At 39.9% G+C, this 13,860-nt stretch overlaps 1 protein-coding gene across 1 annotated transcript in view; it reads left to right on the top strand.

Annotated features, from left to right (window-relative positions):
• The first annotated feature begins 5,847 nt into the window (after positions 1-5,847).
• tspan9a (tetraspanin 9a) overlaps positions 5,848-13,860 on the top strand; it is a 159,460-nt gene continuing 151,447 nt past the window's right edge. The window contains exon 1 of the mRNA XM_069705307.1: positions 5,848-6,135. The gene's annotated coding sequence lies outside the window, so the exon portion shown is untranslated. The remainder of the gene's footprint in view (positions 6,136-13,860) is intronic.

The raw sequence follows: 13,860 nt of genomic DNA, 5'->3' as shown, positions 1-13,860 counted from the left end.
CAAAAGATTTTTTTTTTTCAATTAAGCTTTGATTTGTATGGAAAGCATTTAAATTTGAATTAATTTTCCTTTTTTTTCCTCATATATGGCGACTGGAGCATCTACAGCTCTTATTCTCTGCTGTCAACACTGCATTTTTTTTTCAGGCTGTTCAGCTGCAGTTGGCATCCTAATGCAGGATCAGAGCAGGTGGCCGGTGTGATGATGAAACCCAAACAGCGGACGGAGTTGGTCGATGGCAGAGGGAGCAGGGGCAGCTGCAACAAATGTTTTTTGCTTAATCACTGCAGCCGGAGGAGAATTTATCATCAGTTTGCCACATCGGGATCCAAGTCCTTGACCTCTCAGCCGGTCCTCACGACTGCTCATTACTGCTGCAAAATGAATGAAATAGACACTGAACGTGACTGGTGTCACAGTTTTAAAAGGGTGTTTTGTTAGGATGTAGAAAAACTGTTTGTTCTTGTTATAAATGACTGATCTACTGTTAATCTGTCAGCCGCTGTATGTCATCTTTTATTGCACGCATATAAAACATTGGCGTGGCGAATGTCAATTACACATGTTCTAAAGCCCAACGGCATACGAAGGACCTCGATTTTCACTTACCTTGGGGTTCATTTGTGACCAGGATGAATGATGTGCGTTATGTAATAGCTTTTAAAGTAGCTTCCCACAGCGGGAGTGTCAACTTCAAGCACATAGAGCCCCGTTGTTCACAAACTGGATGTTAAAACCAGGGAAATGCAGCATGTAATCTAATATGAGCAAAGCTATTTAGGATATTATATGAGCTGCCATGGCGGGGTCCCTGCTGCAGTTTTCAGTCATAAAACCAAAGCCCTTTTCTACCCTGCAATCAACAGTTAGTGTGAAGGTTTAACTACTGAGGGAAAAACCCTGGGCCTTCGGTCCCTGGGATAGTCCCCAAGTGGGTAACACTTTGACATATGGACATGGAGAAGGCCAAGCATCTGCAGGAGAAAAATAATCTCTGCTATTTTTACGGATTGACATTTTCTGTTCCTCTGTGTGAGATCTGCATAGGTAGTCGAGTAAGTGACGTTTCTGACTCTATTTGTCCCTGAGTTCATTTGTCAGACAATGGCACTGCTGGTATACTGGTTACCACACACTGCGTTGGGGACCTAAATGTGTCCTGAGCCCAGCTGTGAATCTGTGTCCAGCTGTGATTCTGTGTCCATCTCCCATCAGTCACTGCAGGAAACCTTCGGTACTGAAGGTGCTGACTGACTCTTGACCCATTGATTTGCACGCCACCCGACAGTGACCGTTCAGGGATGACACCTTTTTCATTGTTCAGCTCCGTGAAGCGTATGATGCTGTGTCTGATCTGAGATACTGTGCGGCAAATACAAAGGTGTTGTTTGAAGGGCATTAGTTTAGACAGCTGAAGGGTTACACTCGCTCAGTGAATAATTTATGATGAGGTTTCACTGTGACTTTGATCACTTGCCAGTTGCTCAATGTCATGTCAAATAACAATTTTAGTGTTTACTGAACTGCACAGCATAAGGCCAAATACTCCCTTAGTGTTTGGTAAATAGATTCTGGCACTACATTCCATTTTTAGAGAACAAAACCATCCTGTTCAACTAGTCAAAACTGGAAATTAACTGAAAACCTGGATTATCACTTGAGCATACTGCTTAAAAGTATCACAAAATTTAATCCAACCCTCGTTCAGGTGTTCTGTACTTTACGTAAAACGTACTGCTCTACATTCAATACTAGAATCATGAGGTTTTGTTTTGACCTTTTTCGGAAAATAAATCAAGGCTATCAGTTCTCCAGTTCTTGTCTGAAAGTACACACAGCATTAATGTACTACCTAACCCTCTCAGATATAATTCACCCAAATCAAAGGCAGTCCAGCATTCCTGAAACTGAATTAAGACAAATAGTAGCCAAAGTGAGTTTCCCTCTTGTGAGGACTCCAGTGTCTGAGTTCAGTTTGTTCAAGGTCGCCGTGCCTGTCTGTGCTCTGACAAAGCTGATAAAACCAATTTCCACCTGCTGAATCTACCAGTCAATGGGAAAGGCCCAGCAGCTATAACAATAAACACAGCCTGATTGAACAAGGACTGACTCTAGATTAATAGGCTTTGGGTCATTTAACTGTATCTGTGGTCGTTTGAAAATGGTGCAGTGCACAATCAGGGACAAAAGGAAGAGAAGGGACCAAATGTGGAAATGTATGACAAGAAATACATTTCTGCAAGATATATATTAAAGTGATTTGTTAGTGGGTTGTTTGGTATCTATAGACATACATAAACATATTGGTATTTAAATATCTGTATGACATTTGTAAAGCGATGCACGATACACAAATATTTTTTGAATTTGTACACTAATAACTCGTTTTTCACAGATTTTGGCTGTAATGTTACTCAAACAGCAGGGAATAGCAACACGAATTTCATCTAAGACTTAACACAGTAACACTGCATGCATTTCTCTACAAAAAGGTGTTTTGGAGAAAATTGCTCACCAATCGACATCTGTCGTCATAACGATAAGCTCCAGAAGGGTAATAATATCCAACAACTGTTGTCCCTTCTGTTCAGTGTTTTTCCAACTGTCTAATATAACCCAGAACATTCTTTAAAAGCTGGCGGCCAGTATTTCAAACAGTCTCAGCTACACATACTATGCAGAACATTGTATTTTGAAATATTTCATCATTTCAGTGATGGATGACTTATGTCACTTGCCAGAAATGTAAATGATTCGTAAAGAGAAAATACCAGGTGAGCAGGCTTTCTCAAAACTCTGAATCCATTCTTTCCTTTCCGTTCCATGCTGTGCATGTTCCTCTTTGTTATTGGTGAGAGTGATCTGCATGATACGCCTCACTGATTATCAGGGGCATGCAGGTACTGTAATTAGTGCAGGTCTGGCTCTCCTCCAGGTACGTCCCTGCTGGCTATTAAGTCATTAACTCAGCATGCTCCACCTGTGCTGCTCTCCTATGCTGGATATATCTCTGCCACTGAGATAAGAGGCCAAATTACAGCCAAACTGTGACCCCTGTTGTGATGCAATTTACCGGTCATACCTAAATGTACGCATTGACTTGTTCTTCCCGACTCAGGATGCCTGAGCAAACCTTGACAAGGAATGTTTGAGCTGCTGTGACTCTCAGTTCATCAGATGTCAGCTGATAAATGTCCCTGCCGGCATGAGAAAAGTAATTATTGCCATGATGCCATACTAAAATAAGATATTAAAATGAAAATTAATTGTTAGTCTGAAGAACCTGCAAACACTGGGGCATAAATCTGGTAGAGGACCTGAGGAAAATTATTTTTATTTATTTTTCTTTTACTGACAGGGAAAGTCTTCAGAATACAACACACATATTTGTAGCACTTTATCTCTAAATACAGGCCCTGTCTTTGTGTTCATGTTTATATTTAAGGAATAGTAAAACATTATGCTCATTTACAGGCTGAAATTGTATATGAGAAAATCAATATTACTCCTCCATCTATGAAGCTAAAGCCAAAAGTTAAGCTTAGCGTAGCATAAAGGCTGGACAAAGGGTGAAACAACTAGCCTGGCTCTGTAGCTATCAAGTTTATCACAGAAGTGTTGAAATGACAGTTGGTTAATGGAGGAGTTTTGCCAAATTTGTTCCTGCTTGGGTGGAGTAACTTTCTGTGATCCCCACTGCTCCGAGGCCTAGGAATTGTGATTAACATGACCACCATAAAATGGGGAAGTGGTTGATTTAACCCTTCGGTTTTTGCATGGATTAAACAGGCAATATATCACCTGTTAGTTTGACGTGAGCTTTACAAGTGGAGTTAGGTGAATTTTGGTACCATGGCAGCTCTAATTATTATGCTAAGCTAAGCAGCTGCTGGTTGTAGCTTTGTATTTAAGGCAAGCATGAAATGAGACCTAAACTTTTCATCTAACTCTTTGCTCGAGAGGGAATACACATAAAATATAAAACTACTGTCTTAACGTTGCAGTTTTACTACTGGGTTTAAAAACACTGATGAGTAAAGGCCAGCACGGAGAAGAGCTTTTAAGTACACTGCCATTATACAAAGTTTAAACATAAAGTGTAGTTTCTGCCCAAATGATGGCAACCATCAGGGGACCAGAATGTGCAGGGTAATGATTATGTCTTTTAAATTTATCTCACTAGCACTCCATTAATGGCAGTGTAATCATGACAGGAGGCAAATCCAGAGACACTCATGATGAGTGATGAGCTCCAAGTTTTCCCACCCATAGACAGCAGTGGGCCTCATCCTCATGCTCCTTACAGAAAACTAACCCTTTCATTTTGAAGGCCACCTTGAGGTTACAGTTGTTGCACAAATAAGATGCTTTAAAGTTAGAAGAACTCAGTGTTCTTTTTCTTCTTATTTCAGTTCTGATTACTGACAACTGCAGAACTACAGTAGCTTCAGGAGAGGTACCAACATACATGAAACATGGATGTGTGAAAAACTGGATTTCAATTGAACCCAGGTTTGCTGCATCTGGTTCTCATTTTTCTTCAGTGGAAATAAAATTGTTTTTAATTTTTTTTTTTTTTTTTTAAAGCTGTGAAAGTTGTTGTTGTTAATTGCACCAAATTATAACAAACAATATATTTATAATGCCCCATGTTTTCCTGCACGTGAATACTTGAGTTTGAACGGTGTTTATGTGCATTTTATCGATGCAGCTGCAGAATGTTCCCAAAGGAACGCTTTAGGTTTTATGTCGGCTTTGATGCCTTTACATTTTCCACTCTTACTGCCCACTCTAATGTGGCAATTACACACATGGCAGGAAAGCCTGACAGCTTGCTAAACACCAACCATGTTTGTGATTTGGACACATTGGGACACTGCAGGGCTTTGTCATGACAACAAAGTTTTATTGCAGTGGTAAAAAGTAACTAAGAACATTTACTGTGTGCTTAGGTACAATTTAGAAGTACTACCACTCCATTATATTTCAGAGGGAAATATTGTACTTTCTACTCCACTATACGTTTATTTGATAGCTTTAGTTACTTTTTAAATCAATGTTTTATACCTGAAAAGGCTACATGATCAGTTGCTATATAATAGATGCTTCAACAGTGTCGTATTTAAAATGAGCTCCACCGTGACAACATTAGAATTATACTCTCATATACATATGTGAAGTAATATTCCAGTAATTTATATGATTTAAAAAAAAAAAAAAAAAAAAAAGCTCCCTCAAATGGCCCATTTTGCATAATTTGTATTTTTACTTTTGATATTTAAGGTACATGTTGCTGACAGTTGGCTACTTATTTACTTTTACTCAAGTAAGATTTTGACTGCAGGAGTTTCATTCATAATTAAGTTGTTTTTTTTCCCTTTTCTTTGTGGTATTGCTACTTTTACTCAAGTAAAAGATCTGAGTGCTCCTTCCACCACTGCTTTTCTGACTGCTGCTGTATTGATTCATGAAGTCATTGCTGGTTAATCCTTTCAAAGCTTCCATATAACTAAACTTTAAGCGTCCGAATCAAAATTAAATTGAAATAAATGTTTTAATTAACAGATTAAACAGATTTATTGCATTATGACTCACTTTTTTTTATTACCGGGGAAAATATTTACATTATTCTCTGTGGTCATCTGTCAAAAGTCACTTATTAGAACTGCAAAATTAATATAAATAGTCGGACTCTTGAGTCCAATCATAATAAATCAAACGTGTAAGTTTTTTTATGGGCTCCCCCCCCCAAGCCTCTGTAACTCTCATATAAAAGTCCAGGGCTCTGGCACGCCTGTAGGAGTCAGTACGAGCCCCTTTTCGCCTTTCCCAAACTTCATTTCCTCCTCGTCCAACCAGAAAACTCCGTCCCCAATTCATCATATCTCACAGCGGCGGCCACCGAAAGTTGTCTGAAGGAAACATCCGATTTTTTTTTACCCAAGTTATTTTCCTTGGCAGGACAGAAGCGGAATATAAACACACGTAGGTTTCCGACTGGAAACTTCTGGTCAAAGCTGCTGAAGTGAAGTTGCGTGGCAGCGATTTATCTCCTGCGGGGTTTGCTCTCCTTTCCCTGTCTTCTGGCAGGTTGCAGGTTACAGTGAAGTAACTTCAGAGGAGCACGTCCACCTGGTAAGACCCTGTTTTACTTTGAGGCTGTTTACTGACAGCGGTGTTTATTTTTAGGCCACATGTAGCTCTGCGTAATGCCATCGTGCTTCAATGTCCAGTTCGACTTTCCTGTGTGTTGTAATCCCACGATAACATGCTGCTTTTATTAACTTTTTACTCTGAGCTCGAACATTGTTACATCAAATTGACTGTATTAACCACAACATGACGACTGCATAGGCGAACAGGAGTGTGGCAGCCAAGAACCAGGGACCTAATGGTATTTTTAACTACTGTGGGAGTATTGCTTTACTACTACTGCTCTGTAAGTTTTCATAGTGCCTGTAGAAGTGCGTTTTTGGGAGTTAAGTGGTTTACAAATATTTATGAACTCCTGGGACTATAATATTCCCGTGAATAATATTTCATGACTACTTATTTCTGACAGGGTTTGCTGTAAAGCTTTTATTGTGACAGAATGAATCACTTAAACACTTCATCCTGTCTATTCTGCTGCCTAAAAATGGTTTCTCCTTATTGATATATATATATATATAAAAAAAACTTGCAGTGAGCTGATACATTTTTAGCTCGAGTTCAATTCTGAGCTGATCATGTAAGCCTGAAAGAATGTCAAGAATTGAAAGCATAAATTGTGCGTCCTCTCGGTGGCAACAGCTGAATGAAATGCTGCTCTGATACATGTGAGCCACACGCCTCTCCCAGCAATCGGCTCATCACTGGTGCTCCTCACTGATTGTCCCCTTCCTTTCACCGTTGTACACAGTGTTTGTGTTTGAGCACAGACACTCTGATGAGCCTCATCACTGCCGTTGCTTTCACTTCACCTGGATGCTGAAAATGTCCTTTTTAAATCTGACGTCTGAGGAGAAAAGTTTTGAATCCACAAACTTCAGTGCTGGCGGTGATGTTGTTTTTTTTGTGCCATAAAGTACAGTCGTGGCTGAAAGTGAGAAGCGGATAGATTTTGAGATGTATCCTATTCACTGATAAGTTTACCAGATGTGGAGAGAGCTTTGCATACTTTGATGTTCTACGGCAGTTTATGTTTTTTTTTCTGTACAGATATGTATTAAGGGTGATTGAAAAATGCAAGGTTGCAAATCCAGGGGAGACTGCAGTAAAATAAAGGTTTGTCTGGCATTTCAATTATGACGTGCTTTCATTACGATTGATTGCAAAGTGCTGATTTCACAGTGGACACATTGTGAAGGAAAGACACCACTTAGACCCCAACACAGAAGTCAGAAGGGGCCATATCAAAACAGCAACTTTTTACCTCATATGCACCAACATGATATCTATTCTGGTGTGTGGGAGGGGAGAGAGGTCTCCTTCTGACCCCACATTCCTGCTTCTCATGGCATGAGGTCAATGCCCCCCCCACCCCCGACCCACTGCTGAGAAAAAAATATTGACATTTTCTCCTTAATTCCACCCTTGTGGTTCAACAACTCTTTGGCTGCCCTTTCACCTTACAAATCCACCATCATCTATTACATAGAAAACATAGTGGACTAGATATTGTCATTTTCTTTTCATTTCACAGTCATATGTAATTGTTGTATACCTGAGCAAACTACAATCAAAGGTGGATTAAAAAAAAAAACAAAAAAACTAACTTTCCCCAGGACTATTTTCAGTGCGTAACAATCGTAACCTTTGTGCGGAGGTTTGCCCTTGGAACACACTGGCTGATTCTCCGCTTGCGGTCAACAAAAGCAGCAATGTGAGCGTCCAACTGTGTTTACCTCCTCGGCTTTCTGTGTGCCGCACAGTCACCACAGAGCTCGGCTCTCTGTCCGCAGCCTTCATGAAGGTTCCTATTCTCTGGGACGAGGGGGCAGGATTGTCCGTGCCGGGCAGATCTCATTCCACCGGGCCGCACAATGGATGAGCTGTGCTGCTATATCAACATTTAGTTCTCTCTTGTCCCCCCCCCCCCCCTTAGTTTTTCTGCCACTTTAATCACGTCCCTCCAGGCCAATCAGCAACAGGAAGAGCACGTCTGTCTATGTCTGTGTGAGATATCGCTGGTTCTGTGCGGCCGACCAGCATGTGCCATTTGACCTTGCATGTTGTGTCAGTGAAGTCTGCGCTACAGTCCCTTATTTCAGGCTTGAAGGCAAGATTTCCCTTTTGTATATCTGGCCTACTCGAGCTATGTATTGACAAGATACAGATCAGATGTCTAGCTGTCTGTTGTACGTACACCACAAGCAGCACATTCTGTGCCTATATTTTCACCTCGCTATGTGACTGAAAGGAGTTTGTCGACAGTCAAGTCTATTTCCAGGTCGTGATCCCGCCTGCTTGGATTGAAGGTGTAGCAGATTTCTATCGCCAAAAACGTAATTTTCTTTTTTATATAGCACCAAATCACAACACAAGTTATATCAGGACATGTAACATAGTAAAGTATTTACACCAAAACCCTTCAACAATTCAAGAATTCCCACGTGAGCGACAGCTAAGAGGAAAAAAAATAATAATCCTGTTTAACAGGAAGAAACCCCTTTGACAGAACCAGGCTCAGAGGTAGGTGGTGGCCATCTGCCTAGACCGGATGGGGAGAGGACAGGAGAAGAGAGAAAAGAACAGCATAGAGATCATGCCTGAAAAAACATAAATAATGCATGAATCTGTGAGACCAGCAGGATGGCCAGTCATGTTTTAAATACATTTTCTGCAGGAGACTACTTTTCTTCTATTGTTTATAACTTGGGCCATTACGGGCATTTTGCTTTGCGTATCATTGCCAGAACATCACACGATGGAAGATTGTTGATCTGTAAAAAACTAACACGACAGCAAAGAACCACTGAAAACAAGCAGTAGGGCCTTTTGCTTAGTTTGAAGCTATCGGCCATAAATATCATATTTTGTAGAACACATGGGAGTGTGGTCTTGAGTGCTGCTATCTGCATCATGCAGCTTTGTCTGTGTACTGAGCGGGATTTGAAACAGCAGACTTGTTGACTTTAGCGAGGAGGACTTCCTGTCCTGATTACTTCTCTGTCGGTTGCCTTCGTTTGTGTTAGTAGGCTGGTGCGTGGGAATTATTTTTCATTTGATCTGTAGGACACGAGAAATCAATGATGGTTTCTCAGAGAGCTTTACATTTCAATTTCTTCCAAGAGGATGCCCCCTCAGTAACCTGTACACACTGTTTATTAATGAAATAATGGCCAAAATATGACTTAAATTAAATTGAACCTTTTTGCCATGTCATAAATAAACAGTGTAACATAATAGCAAATAATTATAAAATTGCTTAGACTCTAAAATATCCCATTACGTTGCTGAAGGTAAATTCAAATATTGTGTGTACTTCTCTGTCATTTTGTATTATCATGCAACAGATTTTGTGGAATTTAATGATTTTCTAAAGCAGGAAGAGAAAGCCAGCATGCACCGGGTTATAGTTTATGACATTTCTGTCACATTGAATCACGTAAATTCCTGTAGCTATGAATCATGTCTATTTCAGTTATAACCAGTGTTGTAAGTTATGGTGTGATAGTCACAGCTGAGCTGCGCAGAGTTTCCTTTTGAAGGGAGTGGGTCACATTACTGTAGCCATATGTATGCATAGTGTGTTTGATGGGATGGTGTTGATTTTATTTGTCATTAGTTACTTTAAAGACGATTTAAAAGCTACTCTTATTGTCCACGATTGTGCCTGATCCAGGAGTGGGTGGATCCCATTTCCCTTGCTCCAGACCAGTTTGACCATTATATGTGGGAGATGGCTCCAGCGGCTATAAGCAGGACTTTGATCACAGACCGTATGAGTGCATGTAATGTCTCAGCTTTCAGCGTTTTAATCGTATAACTGTACTGCATAAAGTGTGACAGTTAATCCAGTGCAAGCGATGTCCTGCTTTTGGAAGAGAGACAAAGCGCAGGAGTTTCAGCTGTTAGTCATACAAGAAATTTTGCCATGTAGAATATACGACTTTAGATTACACTGTTGCTTTTGGAGGTTTCTCTGGAATTTGTCATAATTGGCGTGGTCTGTTTCATATAAGGAACAAACAATACATCAAATGCATACAATTTAGGGTCTGACAGATATGTGCCCCATAAAACGTTTATAATTTCACGTGGGCTGCAGCCAACTGTTAGCTCATCTTCCTGTTTGAGAACAATGCGTTCTGCAGCCTGTAACATCAAACCTGTGGAACCATACATTATCTAATAGAAAGCAAAATATACTTTTTGTTTTAAATGCTTGGTACAATGCAATAACAAAAATGCAACATCATTATAGCATTACACCTGCTCATGTGCAAGAGCAGGTGGGCACCAACTTGTTTAGATTTGACAGATAGTTGTATGATCAGTAGTTGTGAAAGATTTGTTTTGGGAGGGTTACACTATTATTAGGTGTGACAATGGCTGGCATCAATCATTCCTGTTTAAATCAGCTGCTCTAGTTCTCGTTAAAGGCAACGTTTTCCTGCATATAACAGACTGTTGTGTGATGGAAATTTAAGAGGTTTGTCAGAGAGATCAAGGTGAAAATACAGCGTATGAGATTCCAGGTTATGTCACCAAAAATGAAAAATGTCTTTTTTTTTTATGTTGAGTGGTGTCTGGAGGTATTCCATTCAGAATGAATACAGCCTCAACAACCTCCGTCTTTAAGGTAAGACTGCTTGTACGTAAGCTGAAAGGCAAAAACACCAGCAGGTGCACTGAGTAATAACTGAAGAAATGAAGGATGATGAAAACATTCCCTGCATTTTTTGATTGATTGATTGATTGAAGAAGTAGTGAAGGTATTCAATTCCTGAATCCTGTATGCTGAAGATCTTTCACTAGGTTCTCTGAGCTGTTGTGTCCATTTTGTTTTCTGATGACAGTCTGACAGTTCTTCATCGTGCTGCATAACATACCAGGCATCTGGTGGGCACAAAATCACAGACATTTGCCCATATATATTTGTCTGTCTTTTAAATGTCCTTTTGACATTTGTGTGTAGTTTAAGCACTACATGCTCTGAAATTTAAAAGGAAAAATAATAACGTCCACTATGCCCATGTTTTTAAAGGCTCCAGATGAAAGACTGGCCCACCCACACAGAGTTAGCCAGTTTTTATAAAACCAGTAATCCCTTGACATCAACATTTATACCACACCTCCTTTTGCACCTCCCACCACACTTCAGTCCGGTCTTTTTCATGGTTAGTCCCCAAAAGATGCGAAAGATGCAAGTGCATAAAAAAAAAAAAAAAATCAACATGCTTGAATAAAAATGACATGCCACGTACCAAAGTTTATATTAACCAACCTTTATTACCAGCCACGTTACATTTATTTTGCTTAATGAACGGCCTCATTACTACAATATGTAACGTAGTGAAAGAAATGTTTATCCCAATACAGAATAAAGGAAAAGCAGACTTGCTTTGGGTTGTATTGGGAATCACTTGGAGAAGCTCTGTGAGTTGCAACAATCTAAATACTCTTTGAGAGAAAAGAAACAAAAAATTAAAGACACATTTTCCGCTCCATCACCTTTTTTGGCACAACTATGGGGCGGTCTCTCCTGTCTTGTCTGGTGTCCTAAACGTTTGTTGGTACAATTAAAAAAGATCCTGAAAGAGTAATTTGTTAGCAGCTTTGAACATGCTGTGATTAAATGTACACAAGGGAGCGTCATTGGCAAGGCAGAGGCAGCTCTCCTCCTGCCTCATGCCAGTGCTCTAATCAGAAGCACCTTTGTCATTCACCACAGAGCCTGGTGCTTCTTGGATTGAGACCTCACGATGCCAATTGAACTCTTTAAAAACGATCCTTCCTTGCTTCAGATGCTAAATGGCAGTGACATACTGTTTTGGAGCTCGGCTCTTCCTTTCATCATCTTTGAATTGTAATTTAGAGAGGGGGTCAGCAACAAGTGATGCATCCATTTGTTACTGAACATATCTGGAACTCATTACACGCATAAAGCCTGTATTGTCACTTCATGTTCTAAGATGAATATGTGTGGAGTGCAGAGTCTTCGTGAAAACATCATGGGTTTATAGAAGTTTCTCACAGTTGTGTGGAAATTACTTTAAATCAGAGTGCCATTAAAAAAAAAGCATTTATGTACAATAACTTTAATGAGACTCATTTGGTTTATTAAAATGAAGAAACCACAATTTCCAGTTAAGCAGTTATCCTACATGCATCCACAAACTTTTAGTAGACTGAGAAATGATGCAAAATCCACAACAAGCGCTGTATATACATAAGTACTGGGTGAATTCCTTCACTAAAGAAAAGTACCTGGTTTAAACTCAAGTTTGTGGTAAAATCTTGTCATTACTTTTCTATATTAACCTGCCAACACGCACTGAATATTGAGAAAAACATATGCCTGTCCTGCCAAATGCGCTGATTTAATGACAGATTAAAAGATCCCAGATGGACGTAAAATATATTTGATGTAGTGTTTGTTCAGTCACTGAAGCATCTGGAGCCACACAGTGTTGAAGGGCACATTTTCTTTGGCCACTTCTGTACAATGTGCAGTTTATGTGCCTCTGTCATTGACTTTTTCAGTTCCACTCTTAATTTGTATCCATGTGATGATTTGGCAAGCTCAACACGTGTTGAAATCCTACAAGTGTCTGCACCCTTTGCCAGCTGATGGCCTCTTGAAGCAGAGCAAACATCCATTTTTCTGAGGCACATTTTTCTTACTCTTACTACTATCATATGTTGTAAAAGTGGGCCGATTTACTATTGCAATCGTCCATTCCCAATGGCTTTGGCACTGTCGCGATGCTGAGCTTGCATGGTGATGGAAGTTTTTTTTTTTTAGCATGCTCATGTAACCCACATTAGTTTACCAGCAACCAAAAGGTTAACTCACACTTGCAATACTGAAGTTTGCCAGAGAGGCGCTCTAGTGCACGTTTATATATATATATATATATGTGTGTAATACTATATTGTGTACTGGTCATTTACTGTGACACCAAATATAGAGTTTAGAAATGTGTACGGTACTGACATCATATATTGTATCATAATCTGCTGTATGCAGATTTTTTTTTTTTTTTTTTGTGTATGGATTTCTGATGGAGACAGCGATCCCCAGAAACCCCTGCAGAGTGCTGAGTTGATTGACCCTGCGATCCCTTATCATCTTTTCCGTGGGTGGAGCTGCATTCGGGCCTCTCAGATTCTCCTATCGGGACACCGACGAGCAAAGGACACATGCGAGTTTTGGGCTGAGAGCCTACAGATGTACACTACCCGGGTAGTAGACAGAATAAATTGCAGTTCAGTTCTTTGATTTCAAACTGTAAACATTTGCTGTGTATCATTCACTCCCACAGCGACCTAAAGAGAGGCCTAAACTTAACACCAAAAATCTAACGTTTATCTAACTCACATTTGCATTTAGTTCAAAGCACTCCTCTGCAGCCTCACAGAGCCATTACCCTGGTTGTGGACTCTAAATGGAAAAAAAAAAGAACAGAAATGAATATATTCTATAACTAGAATATAATAACGTTGAATACAAGATGATACATTACAACAGTAGAAGAAGCAAGTTAACTTTTCTAAAGCAGGCACAGTTAGTGTGCTTGCATTGTGGGTAGTTTATAAAGTCAAGAATTTGGGGTGTAAGCAGACCTCCATGTCTATGCAGCCTCTCACACACTCAAACTCCCAGTGAGATTTTTTTTTGTGTGTACATGTATATTATTTGACAAAGAGAAA

Source organism: Brachyistius frenatus, unplaced genomic scaffold (genome assembly GCF_029030835.1).
Source record: "Brachyistius frenatus isolate BFR_SWC_R1_liver_20210118 unplaced genomic scaffold, ASM2903083v1 Contig_55, whole genome shotgun sequence".
NCBI lineage: Eukaryota > Metazoa > Chordata > Actinopteri > Embiotocidae > Brachyistius > Brachyistius frenatus.
The sequence above is the reverse complement of the archived record's forward strand: the minus strand, read 5'-3'. Positions and strand labels throughout refer to the sequence as shown.